Source organism: Petaurus breviceps, unplaced genomic scaffold (genome assembly GCF_028583685.1).
Source record: "Petaurus breviceps papuanus isolate PSGF00001 unplaced genomic scaffold, PetGlider_PUasm1.0 138, whole genome shotgun sequence".
In the NCBI taxonomy this organism is placed as follows: domain Eukaryota; kingdom Metazoa; phylum Chordata; class Mammalia; order Diprotodontia; family Petauridae; genus Petaurus; species Petaurus breviceps.
In genome coordinates this window covers 7487228-7506354 of record NW_027185694.1, presented here as the reverse complement: position 1 = coordinate 7506354, position 19127 = coordinate 7487228, and positions in this window count along the sequence as shown.

The window sequence follows — 19127 nt, the reverse complement described above, 5'->3', positions numbered from 1 at the left end:
AGAAAGAAAGAAAGAAAGAAAGAAAGAAAGAAAGAAAGAAGGAAAGAAAGAAAGAAACTGTGGGAAATAAAATCTGTATATATGGTAATAGAGGAGTCCCAACTGAGGCACTGGAGAAAAGAGAGGACAAGGATCTCTAAGTAGCATAGCAGTAACTGAGGAGAAAAGAAAGACCCTGGCAGATTTTCACCTCAAATTGCTGGAAGAGATGATGCAGAAGGATCAACCTTGTCTTCATCTTTCCTAATAAACTCTTCCTGCTCTGAAATTCAAGATTCTATCAGTGTATGATTTTGTCATTGTGATGTTAATGGCAATGGGAAGATCTTTCCCATCCATTAATAGGCCTATATGACCTGCTTTGAGCCTGAGTCACATGAGCCTGTGGTGGGAGGAGCTTGCCAAACAGGTGGAATGGAGCAGGAAGTGTGGGTGGGGCAAAACTAGGAGAGAGTGAGACATAGCTGGGAGAGAGGGAGAAGGCAGAGCAGCTAGCATGAATGAGAGAGGGAGTGATTTTGCCTAAGGGAACTTGCCTTATGGAGAGGCCTAAAAGAGGGAAGGCTTGGGATGTTGATGCTCCCTGCATTGGCAATGAGTGTAGACTTCTTTTTTACTGTGATATATTTGGTTTTCAGTGTTGAATAAATGTCTTGGTTTTGTCTTCAAAGAAGAGAATCTGTTATATCTCATGATTCAAATTTGGAAATATGCCTGTTCATAATAGCCGCTGTGGGTATTTGCATTGGCGATATAATCACCTGCCCCAACTTGCATCACATGAGAATAAAAATGAGAAAAACTCGTGTTCTATGCTCTCCAACAAAAGCTTGTGTATTAAATCTATTTTTCATAGCTTACAATGTCCCCAGCAATCTGGTGCCCCTCCCACCTTCCCTCTGCTAGTTCCTTCCCTATGAGATTACTTCCCAATCACACCGTGTCTGTCTTCTTTACATGTTGTCTCCCTCATTTGAATGTGAGCTCCCTGAGGGTAAGGACTGTGATTTTTACTTTGTGTCCCCAGTATTTAGCACAGTGCCTGGCATATAGTAGGTGCTTAATAGAGACGTATTGACTTACAACCAATCATTCTACGCCAGGATAGCTGGACCCAATCCTCCCAGAGACACTAGGATAGAACGCATCTACTTTGTACTGATTTCACATGGATGATGGAGAGAGACATGTCCAAATTCAAATAAGAGGGACCATTGTGGGAAGGATCTCAAAGTTATTAGAGGGGAATTCCCTCTTTCATATGGTCCTATACAACTATCCCAGCAGCAAAATAGTATAGAGATCCTGATCTACAACAACACCTCAGAAAAGGTGAAGAAAGTAGCCAGCTCAATCACCCACATCAGAGGAGTCCCTGTTGCTTACATACAGAGGTTAACTGCCCCCAGTGGTAAGGGAGCTGATGAGACCTGCTCAAGTCATGTTCCCTAAGCAGCATCTCTCCCTTTTGTGTGCACCTATGACCTTGCACTGTCTGGAGCCCTCCACTGTCTGGTAGGAGTGGCTTCAGCTAAATGCCTGAAGTATGACAGTGTTGTTTTTGCATCCTGCCTGGTGTCTGCATCCCAGAGTCTCTGGGTGTTTCCTTGTCAGCTACAACGAATTCACACTGCTGACAGTGTTTATTTTTCTTATCCTAATTACATCCCTAGTAATAAAATGGCTAAAAAAAAAATCACTCAAACAACTGGTTATTTTGTGTACAAGACGCTAAAAAACTATTTGAATTGATTTCTCCCCCTGAATTGGCAGATTTTTTTAGCTACTCAGTTGGAGCACCATATAAATATGAAAGTGCTCTTGCTTTCTGACCTCCTTTGCACATTAGGGCTTCTCCTGAGCAAGTGCTCTCACAAAAGTGATCTTTAGATGTTTAAATGGGCTAGAATTGCTCAACAACAATGAACTCTTTTTGTAGGTATTTGGGTAAAAATCTGTTCTTCTGCATCTGCTTGTCAAGTTGGGGGCAGGGAAGGAGCTGAAAATAGTCTTAGAGTTTGTATGGTGTTATTTTATTGTTTTATTTGATAGTAAGAAGAGATATAACCTTGCTGAGAGGGTGACGAATTCAGTTATAGTCAACCAGTACTTGACAGGTTCTATCAGAAAACCAAACAAGGAAAGAGTATGTATGTCTGCTACGGGCTGTCACTGTATTGAACAATGAATGTTTGATGAAGCCGACCTGCAAATACGCACATCTCTGTGGAAGTCAGCTTTAAGTAGCAACTAGGCTGAGAAAATTAACAGGAAAAGGCCTTGGTGGATACACACACACACACACACACACACACACACAAAGAAGAAGAAGAAGAAAAAGAAGGAGGAGGAGGAGGAGAAATCTTCCTGTCCCTTTATTTATTTTTTTAAAGCAATTGGGGTTAAGTAACTTGCTCAAGGTTACACGGCCAGGTGTTTCTGGGTGGGTGCTAAGTGCCTGAGCCCAGATTTGATCCCCAGGTCATCCTGACACTGGAGCCAGTGCTCTTACTCCCTGACAACTGGCCACCCTGCCTTTATTTATTTAGGTGTGTATTAAAAGAGTCTCTATGCCAGGCAGGATTTGAAAGATTTGAAAGGAAGTTGCAGTTTTGTTAAGATAAACTACATGGTCTTCATCTCAGCTGAAATTGAAAATGCAGTTTGGATAATTGTCAGATTTTCCAAATTAGTTTTGCTATTAAAAAAAAAGCCCTGAAGTTATGTCTGCTGGAAACCTGAGGGTCTGATTCTGTTTTAACAGCAGCTCTGGCTTCTTGCTGACAGGGCAAATGATGGAGAAGTCAGTCAGCACCGTGCAGAAGAAGGTAATTGCCCAATTGCCCTGTGTCAGGCAGGCCAGTCACAGTTTTGGTTTTCCTGTTCAAATACTTTTTTTTATTCCCCTGAAGAATGCAAAGGAATAAAAATCTCCCTAAAAAAAAGAAAGGCCTTTGAACAAAGATGCTCTTATGTTCTGTCCTTCTACCAAAACCCTTCCAATTCCCTGCAAAATCAGTCATTTTTCCTACCAATAATATTTTTAAATGGCAGTGAATATGGTGATATAATAACTTCCTCTCAAGCACATATGATATTCCTTGAAAGTGAAAGTATAGGCTATCAAGATCTGGTTCCCATAGCCCTTTATGGGAATCAAATTTAAGAAAAGATATTGACCAGCTCCAGCATGTTTAGAAGCAGGCAACCAAGATACTTACAGGACTCAAAACCAGGTGTTATGAGGATCATCTGAAGGGACTGGTAGTTTTTAGTCTGGAGAAAAGAAGATGAATAAGAAGCATGATGACCATCTTCCAGTATTTGAAGGATCATCTAATGGCAGAGGAAATAGGCGATCACCTGGCCCCAGGGGCCAGGGCTAGGAGAAGTGGAAGTTAGAGAGAAAGAGAAATTTTGATTCAATTTGAAAAAAAAAATCTAGTAATAGTCATATCTGTCCAATGTGAAATGGGCTGCCTCTGTTGCCTACCACTAAAAGTCTCCGAGTAGAGATTAGGTGACCATAGGTAAGGGGTACGCTTCAGCTATACTTCTCTCCTTCAGGAGCCTTCTCCCACCCTCCAGAAACGTCCATTTTACAGACAATGCCCAGGCTAGCCATGTTCACTCTTGTATTCCTCTCCAAACTCTTTCTGACTCTGCAGACTTCTTTCTTCACCACGCGGCCATCTCCAGTCATCCTGATCTATATCTTGCCACTGCACTCAGATGGCTCTGGAGGAAAGGGTGAGGCTTGTGACTGTGCACACAGCCCTGGTTCACCTAAGTCCAATTCACTTGCAAGTCATGACATCACCTTCCTGATGTCACGATATCACCTCTTTGAGAGTGAAGGACAAACAACTTCACTGCACCCATGCCTTTGGGAATCTCCCCCCTCACCCTTAAAATCCTTTTATGTGTTGTCTTACCTCATTGAACGTAAGCCCCTTGATAGTAAGGATCATCTTTCTTTTTGTTTCTGTTTCTATCCCTAGTACTTACCATAGTGCCTGGCACATAGTGACCACTTAAATATTTATTGACAGTTGCTTGACTGCTTGACCACAGGCTGTTCTGGATGACCTCTGGAGTCCCCTTCCAATTCTATTTCCATTGACAAAGGAATAGGTATTGTTATGACCATATTATAGATAGCAAAATCAAAGGCTAGAAAGTGGAAGTAATACTGACATAATCATTAAGCAAGCTCCTGAGTGACCCAAGAAGAGTCACAGGACCTGTTGATCTAGAAAGGTTCCCTCAATGCCATGTACCCCAAAGATGAGGAAAGGTAAGGATGAAGGTGAAGATGAAAACAGATGAGGAAACTGAGGCCCAAGGAGGTAAAGTGGCAAGTTTGAGAGGTTTGGATTTGAATCCAGGTCCTCTGACTGCAGGATACTATCTTGTTGCCTCCTGTTGTATTCTATTAGTTGATTCAAAATCCTTTAATTTATTCCTCAAATGGTCAAATCAGAAAAGCAATAAATATATGATCTAAGGGACAGTGTCTATGAGGATGCTTCTCTGCCCTACCAATTCATCCTGGTGAGGATTATCTCACTGAAAAGAAACAAGATGAGAAAAAAAAAGGTAGAAATACAATCGTAAGAAGTCCCATAGTACTTGGTAGAAAATCAGAGCAGGACATTCTCACTCAAAACTTGTCAACTCGATTTGCATTCCATGTTACTCAATGGGAAAAAAATCTATGCTCATAACCCAGAGTGGGACCTTCCATAGAACATCAACATAATTAGACTATTCTTTAGCACAATGCTGAATTTCAACTTGTACACTTTTGCCTTTCAAACTTTTTGTACTGTTCATATATTTCTGAACTCATCTCATGATACCATCTAGTATTTTGTGGCAAATATAGTGTTGTTATAAATATAAATGATGTGTCCTGTCAATCTGAAAAGTCACAAATATCATCTATCAGGAACTCTAGCCTCTTATCTCTTTTCCACCAAATCTTCCCAATCCATATTGAGTTAAAGAAATTTGAAGTTATTTTTTTAATCTGTTCATTTATTTATCTATTTCCAGAGTAGTGAATAAGGTTTAATCTTGGAAATAGAGATTCAGAGATGAAAAAAAAAGCCCACCGTGGATTCTATTAGCAAGAAGTGTATGAAGAGCTAAATTAACCTTCATGCTGTATAGACATGGGTTTCTGTGTCAACTCAAAAGGGGAGAAGTTGACTGGAGTTAAAAAGTTTTCTACACAGGTTTTTTAAGGGAGGACTGGATAAATGGAATTATAGCAGTAATTGGACAGAAGAGGGAACAATGAATAAGCAAACAATGAAACAATTGAAAAAAAAAAGCTCTCAGCAGCAGGAGAAAGGCTCAGAGGCAGGGGTTAACTGGAAATTGCTACGTGCCAGAAATAAAACCATCTCTAGGCTTGCTTTCTCTCCTTGAACACAGGAGAAAGGAGAGCTGTTGAGACACCTGATTCAGATGAAGTGGCTTCGATATCCTCATTGTCAACATCAGGTGCAAACCCAGGGAACATCTTGGAGGACATTTAGTCAAAAAGTCACACTGCTCCCAGTGAGAGCTGCTATGGAGGGAAGCCAAAACTCCATCAAGTCTAGTGTTTTATTCTTATTTCTGTGCTTCCTACCTAATTGGTGCATGTGCATGGCTATTCAAACCATAATGCGAATAGTTTTGAGCAAAATTCTAATAGGATCATTCATACAGCCTCTCCTTCCACTCTCCCAATTTACATACTTAAAGGGATTTTGAAGCTATCAGTATAATTCGACAAACATTTATCAAGTACCTACTATGTGCAAAGATACAATAGCAATGTTGTTTTTAATCTGTATATATTTATATAGATATATGTTGCCTCCCCCACAAAATGTAAACTCCCTGGGACTGGGGACAGCTCCATTTCTGTCTCTGTATCCTTAGCACTTAACAAAGTACATGGGTGTTTCTTATAAATGGTTTTTGAATGATTGGTTGCTCTGCTCTGATCAGACCACATCTGGAGTGTTGTGTTTGCTTCTAGGGATCATTTATTAGGAAAGGGGGTGACAAGCTGCATGGTAAGCTTACTAGAAAACATGTAAATAATAAGAATACTTAGCATTTGCACAGAACTCAAGGTTTACAAAGGGTTTTATATGTTATATCATTTAATCCTCCCAATAATTCTGAAATGTAGATATTATTTCTCCCATTTTACAGATGGAGAAATTAAAGTTGAGAGAGGTCCAGGAAGTTGCCCAGGGTCATACAGCTAGTATCTGAGGCAGAAATTAATCTCAGCTCTTCCTGACTATCATTCCAACATTTTACCAACTCTACCACCTAGATGCCTCTGCTTTTACGTCTTTGATTAGTTGAAAGAACTGGGGATGTCTAGACTACATCCGGGAAGATTGGAAGGAGACATGGCAACTGCCTTCAAGTATTTCAAGGCTTGTCATATAGAAAAAGGATTAGATTTCTTCTGCTTGGCCCCAGAGAACCAAACTTAGAGCCATAAGTAGAAGTTGCAGACCTCTATGTAAGAAAAGGAAAAAAAACTTTCTAATAACTAAAGCTGTTCAGATGGAATTTGATGTCTCAGAAGATAGTAGATTTCCACCTTTTTCTAAAAGTCTTCAAGCAAAAACTGTATAACAATGTGTTTGGGGGATGTTATTCAAGCATCAGTTTAACTAGGTGGCTTCTGATGTCCCTGAAAACTCTTAGATTTTGTGATCTCTAGTAAAGCAAGGTCTATAGTATCTTCAAGAAACCAGGTTTCCAGGAGTACAAGATAATGGAAAATGTGAGAGGATGATATATAAAAATATTTGTTCATGACAGAATTCACATTCCAGATATCACTATCGAAAGAAAGGGCAGAACAGGATAGAAACTAGGGAAGGGTGTGGCTGAGTTCTCAAGGGTAGGATTAGTATGGTTAGTAAAGAATGGAGTTCTGGGCCAGAACTGGGCAAGTTTGCAAAATAGGAGGACATGGCAATGTGTTTTTTTTCCCTCGTTTTGTGTTTAAACTTAAATTTTTTAAAAAATTACAAAAAAAGAGAAATAGAAGTTTGTCTCCAGCTCCCACATCATCCCCTTTTTCCTCTCTCCATTACCCTCTCCAGCATTCCCTCATGCAATCCCCCTTTGCTGAAAAAAAAAAAAAAGCAAAAAAAAAACCCTTGTTCTCAACAAAGAGATTTCATACAATAATATAACTGATATTTGTTTCATATGTGACACTTCCACAGTCTATGTGCCTTTCAAAAATGAACAGTTTTAGTTTTAAGACAAAGAAATGAATCTCAGATGTTGCAAGTAGATATCAAAGGTTTAGGAAGTATGGGGGAAGTGATAATAAAGAGAAAGGCCTTCCAAATACCCTAAAAAATTCACATTAAGCCAGTATCTAGTCTACATGTTTATAAAGCCAATCCCAGTCCTAGAAGAATAGTTTATTAATATTAAGGAAGGACATTTTGATGTCCCTGCCTACACAATAGGAAAATGAGGTCAGACAAGGTGGAGATGAACAGTAATATAGTACTCAATGATAAACCAAGTGAAAGGCAATTGCTCCAGTTTCTTCCTTTTTGCTCATGAGTTGAAATGCTTATGTTATTCCTGAAGAGTCTTAACATCCTTTATCAGATTGGACCATAGGATATATTTAATGTCTGTGACTCCAGGTTTAGATGGCATTGATCAAATTCACTGCCCAAGGGCTGGTAGGGATAAGGAAGCTGGCCCACTGTCTCAGCTGACATGTACTTTAGTAGATTCAGATTTCAAGGTATACTCTGACTTGAAATGAATGCCTTTGCCCTTTCTAACCTCTGTTTTAATATACACTAAAAGGTGGAGAAGAGGGAAGGAATGCAGAAAAAGGAATTCCCCTTTATATGGTTTCAGAAAAAGCCCACTAACTCCTGAATCTTTCTGCTAAACCTGCAGAAGAGGGGAAGAACATTGACTGTAGAATAAAAGGATGTAGGTTCATATCCACCCTCTGTTACTATGTGTCAACTGTGTGAACCAAGGTCACCTTGTGATCTTGGACAATTCATTTAACCTCTCTAGACCTCGATTTCCTTATCTGAAAAATGAGGAGGCTGGGCTAGATGTCCCCTAAGCTCTAATCCATTCTCTTATGTGCAAAAATGTTACAAGGAAAGCACATGGTATGATTTTTTCCCATTTCAAAATATCCTCATAGATGTCCCTATTTTTTTTATTACTTTTGAGGGCAGCAATTCAGCTTGTCTGTGTGACTAAAATGTGCCATCTTCAAGCACTGGATCAACGCCTTCTAGGAGGTGTGGAGGATGAAATGAATTTGGCTGAACATGAACAAAATTTAAAGATGCTTCAAGGTGTTTAATTACTTCTGTACATGTCAGAACTTGCCATGGTCATGGGGCATTAAGAAAAAGTGAGCACTGTGACAAAATCTGGGAAAGACTAACACACTGTTTTGTTCCTCATTAGAGAATACTATTGTTAAATTTCTCTGACAGCTCTCATTATATAGAACCCTATTTTCATTTACTCAGAAGCAGGGCTGACTTTGTAATGAATCACAAAATCTCAGGAACTCAGTGTTAGAAGGTACCTCAGAGATCATTCAGTCTAACCAAGGATTCTTTCTGTTTTTCCCCAGATGAGTATGGTGAGACCCAGGAACACTGAGATTTGACCAAAATCATATGGGCATTAACATGTAAATTGAACCTAAGTCCTCTATCACCAGTGCCAAGAATTATTCCATTCTTATCTTTGTAATCCTACCAATTAGCACAGAATAGGAGCTTAATACATGTATACTCATTGATTGCTTGATTAATGGAAGGAATATCTATCAGCAGAATTACAGATCCTTGACTTTCCTGAACTTTCAGAAGCTTTATTACATTAAGATGATATTTCTAGGGGCGGCTAGGTGGCGCAGTGAGTAAAAGTGCTGGCCCCCGAGTCAGGAGGACCTGAGTTCGGTTCCAGCCTCAGACACTTAACACCCACACAAAAACACTAGCCATGTAATCTTGGGCAAGTTACTTAACCCCAATTGCCCTCCAAAAGGGAAAAAAAAGTTGATATTTCTATATCCTTGCAAATCTAAAAAAGAGAGGGGTAAAAGTGACTGAATGGTCTAGTGATTCTTATAGGTATTGAATATCAAAATAATGGACATACACTCCTCTATAAAACTAAAAGGGAAGTCAAATACTTTATATCTTTAGGTTTTATTTCCAGAAATGGAAATATCTTGCTTCTTAGTCTTATGCTTCCAGATGACTTGAGTTTATCATTGCCTCATCCAAATGAAGTTATCTTTTGCAACTCAGGACTGCAAAGTACAATTCAGAGAGCATATTTTGTGTGTTACATTTTGCACATATGTGTGTATAAACATATGTGTGAATAGATAAATATAGATACACATGTGTATACACAGGTCCCATATATACCAAAATATTCATAGCAACCCTTTTAGTGGTAGAAAAAAAAAATCAAAAAAAAAAAAAAGAGAGTGGCCATCAATTAGGGAATGGCTAAATAAACAGTAGTATTTGAATAAAATGGGGTATAAATTTTACAGTAAGAGATTACATATATGAGGAAATTAGAACAACTCAGCAAGACTTGAATGAGCTGATACTGTGGCAAAGTAAAAAGAACAAAAAGTAAAATATAATGATGATGACCGTGATGACAATGATGATGATGACAATGACGACGACGATGATGATGATGATGACGATGATGATGATGATGATGATGATGATGATGATGATGATGATGATGATGATGATAGTGATGCAGTGGGGAAGATGCTATAAAACATTTGAACTCTCATCAGTTCAGATCAGTGCAATAGCCAATCAACTTCAAATGATAGGTGATGAAACATACCTCCCTCTTCTCAGTAGAGAGGTGGTAGAAATGAGCCATATGCTTTCAGACAGTGTCAATATTTTAATTTCTTTTGTTTAACTGCATTTCTTTCCTACAAATAAGGGTTCTTCCTAGTAAAAGAGATGTATTTGGGAAGTGATGACCATGCTTAAAAGAAACAATTTTTAAAATTATACTTCATATATTCATTCACCTCTAAAACAAACACAAGACTGTTGAAGAATATCCTTATGTACTGACCCTGCCACTAAATTACACATGTCCTTGGCACCATCTCTTTGTCCATTGACATTATTTTTTCATACCTTCTACAACTTTTGGATCAATGCCTATACTTCTGCCATAAGTTTCTCCATGGTAGTCTGTGCCTGAAGTCTCAAAGTATGGACGCCATTTCCTCAGAGTATTGAAAATACGAGCCAATGTCTCCTTCTCTGCCAAATATCTTCTTTCTTCTCCAAGAGAATCTTGTCACTAACAATATTGTCGACAGGTTTCTCACTTTGGAAGACCATAGGCATAATGTGATTTCAGTTATTCATACTTCTCAAGTAGATTTTTTTATGAGATGTGTTTTTCTTTTTGTAAGCAATCTGTAGTTATCATTTCAAAGTCTTGACAGAGGTTCCGTCATGCTATTACCTCTTAAGAATTGTTTAGTATTATTCTTTGCTTTCTTTTACCTTGTCTTTATTATATCCATATATTAAGAATTTATGTTTAACTGAAAGCTACTGTATATGCACCCATATTGTTCTATTATTGTGGTTATGAGACCCTTTTCCTTTATTCTATAAGCCTGTGGATTTTACTAACATGGTAGAATTCCGCCACAGCTTCAAACATAGCCTCTGGGAATGACTTCTAAATATATATATCATCCTTCTCTCCCAAAACCTCTCTTGTAAGCTCCAGACATGTCTTTGCAACTGCCTGCTAGACATTTCCAATTAGATTTTGAAAGACAGCATGGTAAAGTGGTTAGAACAGTGAATGTGAAGTCAAAGAGATATAATATGAGTCTCAATCCCACTTCTTTCACTTAATAGTTGTATGACAATAAGCAAGACACTTAGCCTCTCTAAGCCTCAGTTTCTTCATTTGTAAAATGATAGTAGATTTGATCTCTAAGTTACCTTCTTGCTATGATCCTGTTCCTCAGATTTTTCAAAACTGAATGAGCGGGGCGGCCAGGTAGCACAGCGAGTAAGAGCACCGGCTCCAGTGTTGAAAAGACCTGGAGATCGAATCCCGGGCTCAGACACTTAGCACCCAACCAGAAACACCTGGCCATGTAACCTTGAGCAAGTTACTTAACCCCAATTGCTTAGGGGCAGCCAGGTGGCTCATCGAGTAAGAGCACTGGCTCCAGTGTCAGGATGACCTGGATCAAATCCCGGGCTCAGACACTCAGCACCACACCCAGAAATAACTGGCCGTGTAACCTTGAGCAAGTTACTTAACCCCAATTGCTTTAAAAAATAAAAAAAAAACTGAATGAGCCCTGAAAACTTGCCCCTCCTTTTGAATTCCTTAATTCTTTCTCTCCCATTCTCCTTCCAATCAGTACTATCATTCTGCTTCCACAGAACCTTATATCTGTCCTTTTCTCACTATTCATTGCTGCTAGACTAGTTCAAGGCCTCATTATCTCTCATCTGAAGTAGAGCAATAGCTTCCCAACTGACCTACTTGATTTTTGTATCTCTTTGCTTCCTCTGTTCCACAATATACCCTCTGACTAAATAAATTATCTAAAACATAGTCTCAAAGACTCTCTTCTAACAAAGCATCTCTCATTCATATTCAAAGATTATATAAGATTTCTTGATATATGCAACAGCAAAAATACCTTTTTGAAAAATAATTGTTAAAGGTACAAAATAGGAATTAAAATGCTCACCAAAGGTGTTTGTTTCTCCCAAAGTGAATGTCCAAATGGAAGAAGGGCTCCATATAAGTGGCAAAGTCGTCCTAATGCTCCTTTTTGCATGTGACACTCTTCTGATGACATCAAGCTCTGTAACATTGCAGGACTTCCTTAGAGAAATTCATAATCACTCAAAAGAGCTCATTTTAATAATCCACACTGGAAAAAAAAAACAAGTGTAAGGATAATGCTTCTTGTCTAGACTGTGATGTGCTGTTGAAAAAAGTTATCTGTGTGCATACATGTATATATATGTATACATGTGTGTATGTATGTGTAATCTGTCATTCCAACCGTGAATCATAATGTATCTTATACGTATGTACATTTATATGTGTACCATATGTATATGAACACATATACACACATATGTGTGTTACATAAAACCCATGAAATCTGTTAGCATCACTGATATGAATACATAGAGAAAGGATATACATATATAATATATTTCTTAGATGAATGTTGAAGATAGACAATGAACTGAGGTCAGAATTCAATAGGGAAAGAAAATTGACTTGATTGTGTTTGGGAAATTGCAGTGTTTTCAATGACCCCAAGAGTCACAATGAAGCAAAAATCCATCTTTTTAACACAGCTATTCTTCGAGTGATATTATATTGCTATACATCATGCAATAGCACACTCACTAAATAATCTAAATTGTGGGTCACCCAAAAGGCAAAGAAGAGACTAGTGGTGAATATACAAAGAATGCAATACATTATCAATGATTAACTTGGTACAAGAAATTATCTAGAAAGATATCCAAGGTATGTATGACCAAAAAGGGAGTTGAACCACTGATGATAATAAAAGACAATAGAGGCTGTGGTTGTTCAGTCATTTCAATCTCTTCATGACCCCACTTGGATTTTCTTGGCAAAGATACTGGAGTGGTGTGCCATTTCCATTTCCAGATAATTTTAAAAATGAAGAAACTGAGGCAAACAGGGCTAAGTGACTTGCCCAGGGTCACATAGCTGGTAATTGTCTGAGGTTGGATTTGAATTCAGGTCTTCTTGACTCTAGGTCCAGCACTCTATCCATTGTGCCACCTAGCTGGAAAACAGAGGACCCACCTACATTTTACATTTGTTCCCATGTAATGTTAAGAGATCTAGAGGAGAGCCCCCACTATATTATTTATATTCCCTGTGAAAAACTTATAATGGAACATGGAGAGAAGTCACACAAAATGAAAAGGTATGGATGAATCATATTCCATTTTGAGGGACTACCTAAATCAATGAAGTTCATATACCTATAAAGTAATCAACTGCAATGTACTTTAATTTTGAATTATTCACTGTAGTATTGAAATAAGCAGTGATGATCATATCATACCCCCACACACTCAAAAACTTTCAATGGCTCTCCACTGCCTAATGAAGTCCAAACACATTAACCTCATATTCAAAAGAATTTGAACAATTTGGATCTCACCTATCTTTCTACTATTATTTCCCAGTCTTCCCTTTCACAAACTCTATGCTCTAAGAAAATGGTCTGTTCCCCAAACAGACCTTGTACTTTCTTTTCATATAAGGAAGAGGGGGTACTTCTCCCTCTTGGAATACCTATTCCCTCATAGTTCTTGCCTATCCAAACCCTAGCCATCCTTCTCATGCCCAAATATGTCTTACCTTTCTTCTTTCTCTCACCCAGGAGGGATCTATTCCACCTCTCGATTCTCATAAATATTGTTCTTCTTTTATGACAATTTCAAATTCCACCTAGATTTTGTGCCCATCTTATATTCCCTACTTGACTCTAAGCTCCATAAGGGCAGCAACTATATCTTTTCATTTTTTTATCTCCTAAAATACCTAATACAGTGCCCTACACAATAGTGTTTGTTCAATAAATATTAAACAAATGGTTCATGGGGTACTCTGTACTGTGTGGTCCCCTTGTATTTCTACAGTAATTATAGTGGAATGAAGAAAAGGGAAAAGAAAGAGCAAAGAATCACAGAGTTTTTAGATCTATCTATAAACATTAATTTAACTGTGGGTATTCTAAATGTGAGATCCATGTCTAACAACCAATACGTTCATATATTCCTGGAAGAAATAAACCATATCAATATTGATATTCTTGCTATAAATGAAACCAGAAAACATAAGAAAATCACAGGCAAATGATGCAGCTAGAATAGCTCATAGAGTCTCTTGGAGAGGCAAATAAAGGAACTGACACCATTGGTTTCATGATTTATCCTTTTTTGGGAGAGGTAATCAGGGTTAAGTGACTTGCCCAGGGTCATAGAGCTAGTAAGTGCCAAGCGTCTGAGCCTGGATTTGAACTAGCCACCATGCCACCTAGCTACCCCTTCATGATCCACTCTTAAGCAACAGGAAATATAATTACATGGGGGACTTGATCATCTTGCCTTGAATGCTTATGAAGCACATAAATACAAAGATTGACATGATGTTAATTGCATTTTACTAATTAATATTTGTTTCAGAAGATGAAGAGATAAAGAAATCCTATGAAGAAACTGACTAGATTCCCCAAACCAAATAAACATACACATCAATAGCCATTAACTTAAATGTGAAGGATGAGAGGATGGTCATCTTGGAAACTGATTCTGGGGTAAGATGTGAAAAAGAGGAGATCTCTAACTGCTGAGTCAGGCAACTACTTTTTCATCTCCGTGAAATATTTTCAAGAATGATGGTATTGAGACTGCCCTTGGTGGAGCATTGGAACAGGAACATAGAGGCTTGCATAAACAATATTCCACAGCAAAACTCTAATTAGTAGCAGTGTAGCAGAGAGAGCATAGAACTTCGTGTGAATCCCACCTGTAATATTTACTAGTGATAGGCAAGTCATTTAAAACTCTCTGAGACTCAGTTTCCTAAGCTCTAAAATAAGGATAATAATACTTGAAGAGAGAGCAGGTTGTAAATTTTGTCAAAATTAAACAACTATACAAATGTTAACTGTTATTACTTATTCAAACTGATGAAAGAGAAGAGGAAATATTTGATGAGGTAAAGAAAATTTCTGCTCTTCTCTAATCAGGTCCCCGCACATGTTGTAATTAAACAGAGGTACCTAGGTGGGACAGTGGATAAAGCACTGGTCCTGGAGTCAGGAAAACCTAAGTTCAAATCTGATCTTAGAGGTTTCCTACCTGTGTAGCCTTGGGCAAACCATTTAAATTCTCTTTACCTCGGTTTCCTAAATTATAAAATGTGGATAACAGCAGTACATACCTCACAAGATTGTTGTGAGGATTAAATGAGATAATTTTTTAAATGTATTTTAAACTTAAATATAAAATGAGAAAAGAAAAAAAAACATTGCCATGCACACAACAGAACATAAGAGAGGATTCAATATAAAACAATAAATTTCCATTTCAAGTAAGCCTACATAATAAATATTACACATTGTTTTCAAAACTACCCAGCTTTTCTTTGCTTCCTGGTAGATTTTCTTTTGTTCTCTGCAATGTATTTATTTATTTTTTCCTCTCCCTTACCATGCACCCCCCACTCTAAAGAAGGCTACTATTAAATGTGTGTGTGTGCGTGTATATATATACATACATAGATATCTATAAACATACACACACACACATATATTTATATATACACTCATACACATATGTGTAAAACCATACTATGCTTATTTCCACTTGTCATCTGTTTCTCTGAAGGTGGATAACATCTTCCTTCATAAGTCCAGGTCTTTCCATATTTTTCTTAATCAACCAGATTTCCTATACCACTACAGCATTCCAACCCAATCACATCCTGAGAGATTTTCTTTGAAAGTTTCCCCCAGTTTTCTGCATTCCTCTATATTTGGCTGCATAGGTTTGTGATAGTATTTATAAAAAGCACATATCATAGTGCCTGGCACATAGTAGGTAGGCGCTATATAATCTCCCCCTTCTCCCCATCCCCAATATCTTTTGACAGATGCTACCATTGGAATACTTTTATTCAAGGGTCCTTGTATTAACAACCAAAAGCAAGGCATGATGGTTTTCACCCTATCACAAAAGACGTCCTGCATAGATTCCAGATGGAAAAGAATCTATCCATAGATGGAGAGGTACTCCAAATACTTCTGTTTGTGGAAGATACTGCAGTGAAATTTACACACAAACAAAAGCTAATAATTGCTAGACTAACTTTTATGTGAAAATGTGAAGCTGTGAACACAAAACCCTTTTCAGTATAATGCATTCAAAAACCAAATGTACATTATTTGCTAGATTACCTACGATACTTTTAGGGTAATTTAATTAGGGTATCTATTTGGGGTACAAATTGAGAGTTTATTATAATTGCAATTATGGAAACAAGAGCTAGAAGAATTTGGTGGTTATCTTGTCCAATTATCATAATATTAAAGTATCGATAGCTATGTCTTCACCATTGGAATGCAAACTCAGGGATTGTTTTTCCTTTTTATGTATATCCTCAGTACATACTCTGTCAACTAACATTCATTAAACATATGCTTTGTGCCAGACACTTTACTAAGCGCTGGGGATACAGGGTTAGTCCCAGATCTCAAGGAGCTCAAAATCCAATGGGAGAGACAGCCAACAAGTACATAAAACAAGTTCTATGGAAGTGAGAATCCTATTAACAGAAGATAAATTGGGGGTAAACTCAGAAGGAAGACACCAAGATTAAGGCAGTCTAGGAAAGACTTCTTGCAGAAAATGGGACTTTTGACTTTTTTTTTTTGCTTTTTTGGAGGGCAGTTGGGGCTAAGTGACTTGCCCAAGGTCACATGGCCAGATTTTTGTGTTGTGTCTGAGGCCAGATTTGATCTCAGGTCCTCTTGACTCCAGGGCCAGTTCTCCACTTACTGCACCACCTAGCTGCCCTGGAAGATGGGACTTTCATTGAAACTTGAAGGAAGCCAGGGAAGTCAGGAGGTGGAAATGAGGAGTGAAAGAATCCCATACATGGGAGAAAGCTGGGGAAAATACTTAAACAGTCAGAAGATGCAGGGTCTTGTGCAAGAAACAGGAAAGAGGATAATGTCACTGGATTGTAGAGTAGGTGGAGAGGAGTATCATGTTAGGAGACAAGAAAGGTAAGAAGTGCCTTTGAAAGTTAAACAAAAAATTTTATTTTTGATCCTGGAAGTAATAGGGAGCCAATGTAGTTTATAGAATGAGATGCGGGGAGATGATATGGTCAAATCTGGGCTTTAGGAAGATTGATATGACAGCTGCTTAGATAATAAGTACTTAATTAAATACTGATTTGATTGAATTATTGATTGACTGAAATAGTTGTTGGTGTAGAGAAAGCACAAATATTAAACCCCATTTAATATTTCAAAAATGAGATGCAGAAAGCTGTTGTCCTTTGCCATATATACTGCTATCTCTGCTGTGTCAGGGACAGGGGAGGACAGGGATGGGGTTGTTAAAAAGCATTGTTTGAAATATTTGCTTGTGACACTTTGAACAGTGGAAGTAAAAATCAGGTCTTTTTCATTCGATGTTGTTGATACTTCAGGGTACATTTTTAAACAATGCATGGAGATCTGGAATCTCACAACTCCAGGGAAAGTCAAAGGAACCAGAGGCTCTCATATGCACACATACGTGCATATATACACACCTTTGAAAACTGGGCAGGACTAGTAAAAGCACTTGTACTAATATTCCTCTGGCTGCTTTAATAGTTAAAATATTTTTAGTGAATTCACCTTGAAAACAGACCAAAGAATGCCTGTTTCTCCTTGCCCCACCTCCCTCCTTACCCAATTATGGCTCTGGTGCAGAGAAAGGGAACAAAGGACGAGATTTAACAGCCCACTCCACTTAACAAAAGAATCTGCATTCAAGAAGCTAATGAAGGCTCTCTTTAGGAATCTCTGCGGGGAGGAAGGGGAGAGCTTGGGTAAAAAATGTTTGGGGGATTTAGGGAGGGGGCAGGAGAATAACACATTTTTAGTGGCACAGAAAAAAAAGCACCAACTCTAAAATCAGAAGATCTAGTGCATATCCCATCTCTAACAATTAATACATGTATGACTTTGGGTAAGTTGATGGATTTGCCTATCTAGTCCTCACTGGCTTTGTCTATAAAATAAGTGAATATGAGGGTAACAGATTGCTTCTAAGGTCCCTTCCAGCTCTCCAACTATGATCCTATGATTTTCTAAAGTTCTACATCCCCTTCATTATATTGAAGTGAAGTGGGATGCTGAAGTGAGTTCAAATGAGAGTTATTTCCTACAAGATATCCAATCATCAAATCGAGCTAAGCATAAGACAGATGTGTATCATTCACACTTTACTCTCTTTATTATCTATGTGTGCTATTTCACTGGCCCCTCAAGCTGAATAGAACTTAGTCAACATTGAAACAAACATTCCCTCTGCTATCGTTATAAATGTAGGCAAATGGACCTATCCATGACTGAATTCAAGAAGCAATCCCAGGGGGGAAAAAGCCTGATTGTTGCTGCAAAATACTTGTACAGAAAATAAAACTACATATGCAAAACCAATAGCTCCACACCTCCGTTTGACAGGATTTTCAATAAAGATGGCTAGAAAAGCATATAATCATAAGGTAATATCCTGAATGCATAATAATCTCAGGGAATCAGGAGAGATGATTATATGCCTCCCACTTGATAATGCAGAATATCATAATTTATTCCAGTAGCTCATTTCCTCCCCCCCCCAACAACATTTCTGCTTTACCAAACTGAACATTAGTAGCCTTCAAATGTTAGGATGTTATTTCAGATTCAGGAACTCACAATAAGGATCATGAAAATACCTGTATTTATAAGCATATCCATTCATTTTCATACTGTATGTATATATAGTCAACTGTTAAATCTCCTAAGTGACACAGGAATAGAGCATTGGACTAACAGTCAGAAAACAGAGAATTCAAATCCTGCAACAGATATTTACTAGATGCCAAGTCCCTTAACTTCTCTCTCAACTTTGATGTCCTCATCTAAAAAAAAGAAGGGGCAGGACTTCATGACCTCTTAAGGTACCTTCCGGGTCAAAATATCTGAACCCATGAGCTGTGAATCATTCATGGAAAATGTGAAATTCCAAGTTATATTCCCCCTCTCTGCTAGAATACTTTTGAACTCCCTCACAACCACCATCAATGTTATGTGCTTAAAGAATTCATACTCATTTGAATATTAGATTAAACAAAACTTAATTAGAAAGATACATCTTCTGGACCAGGAAACACACACACCCACACACACACACACACACACACACACACACACACACACACAC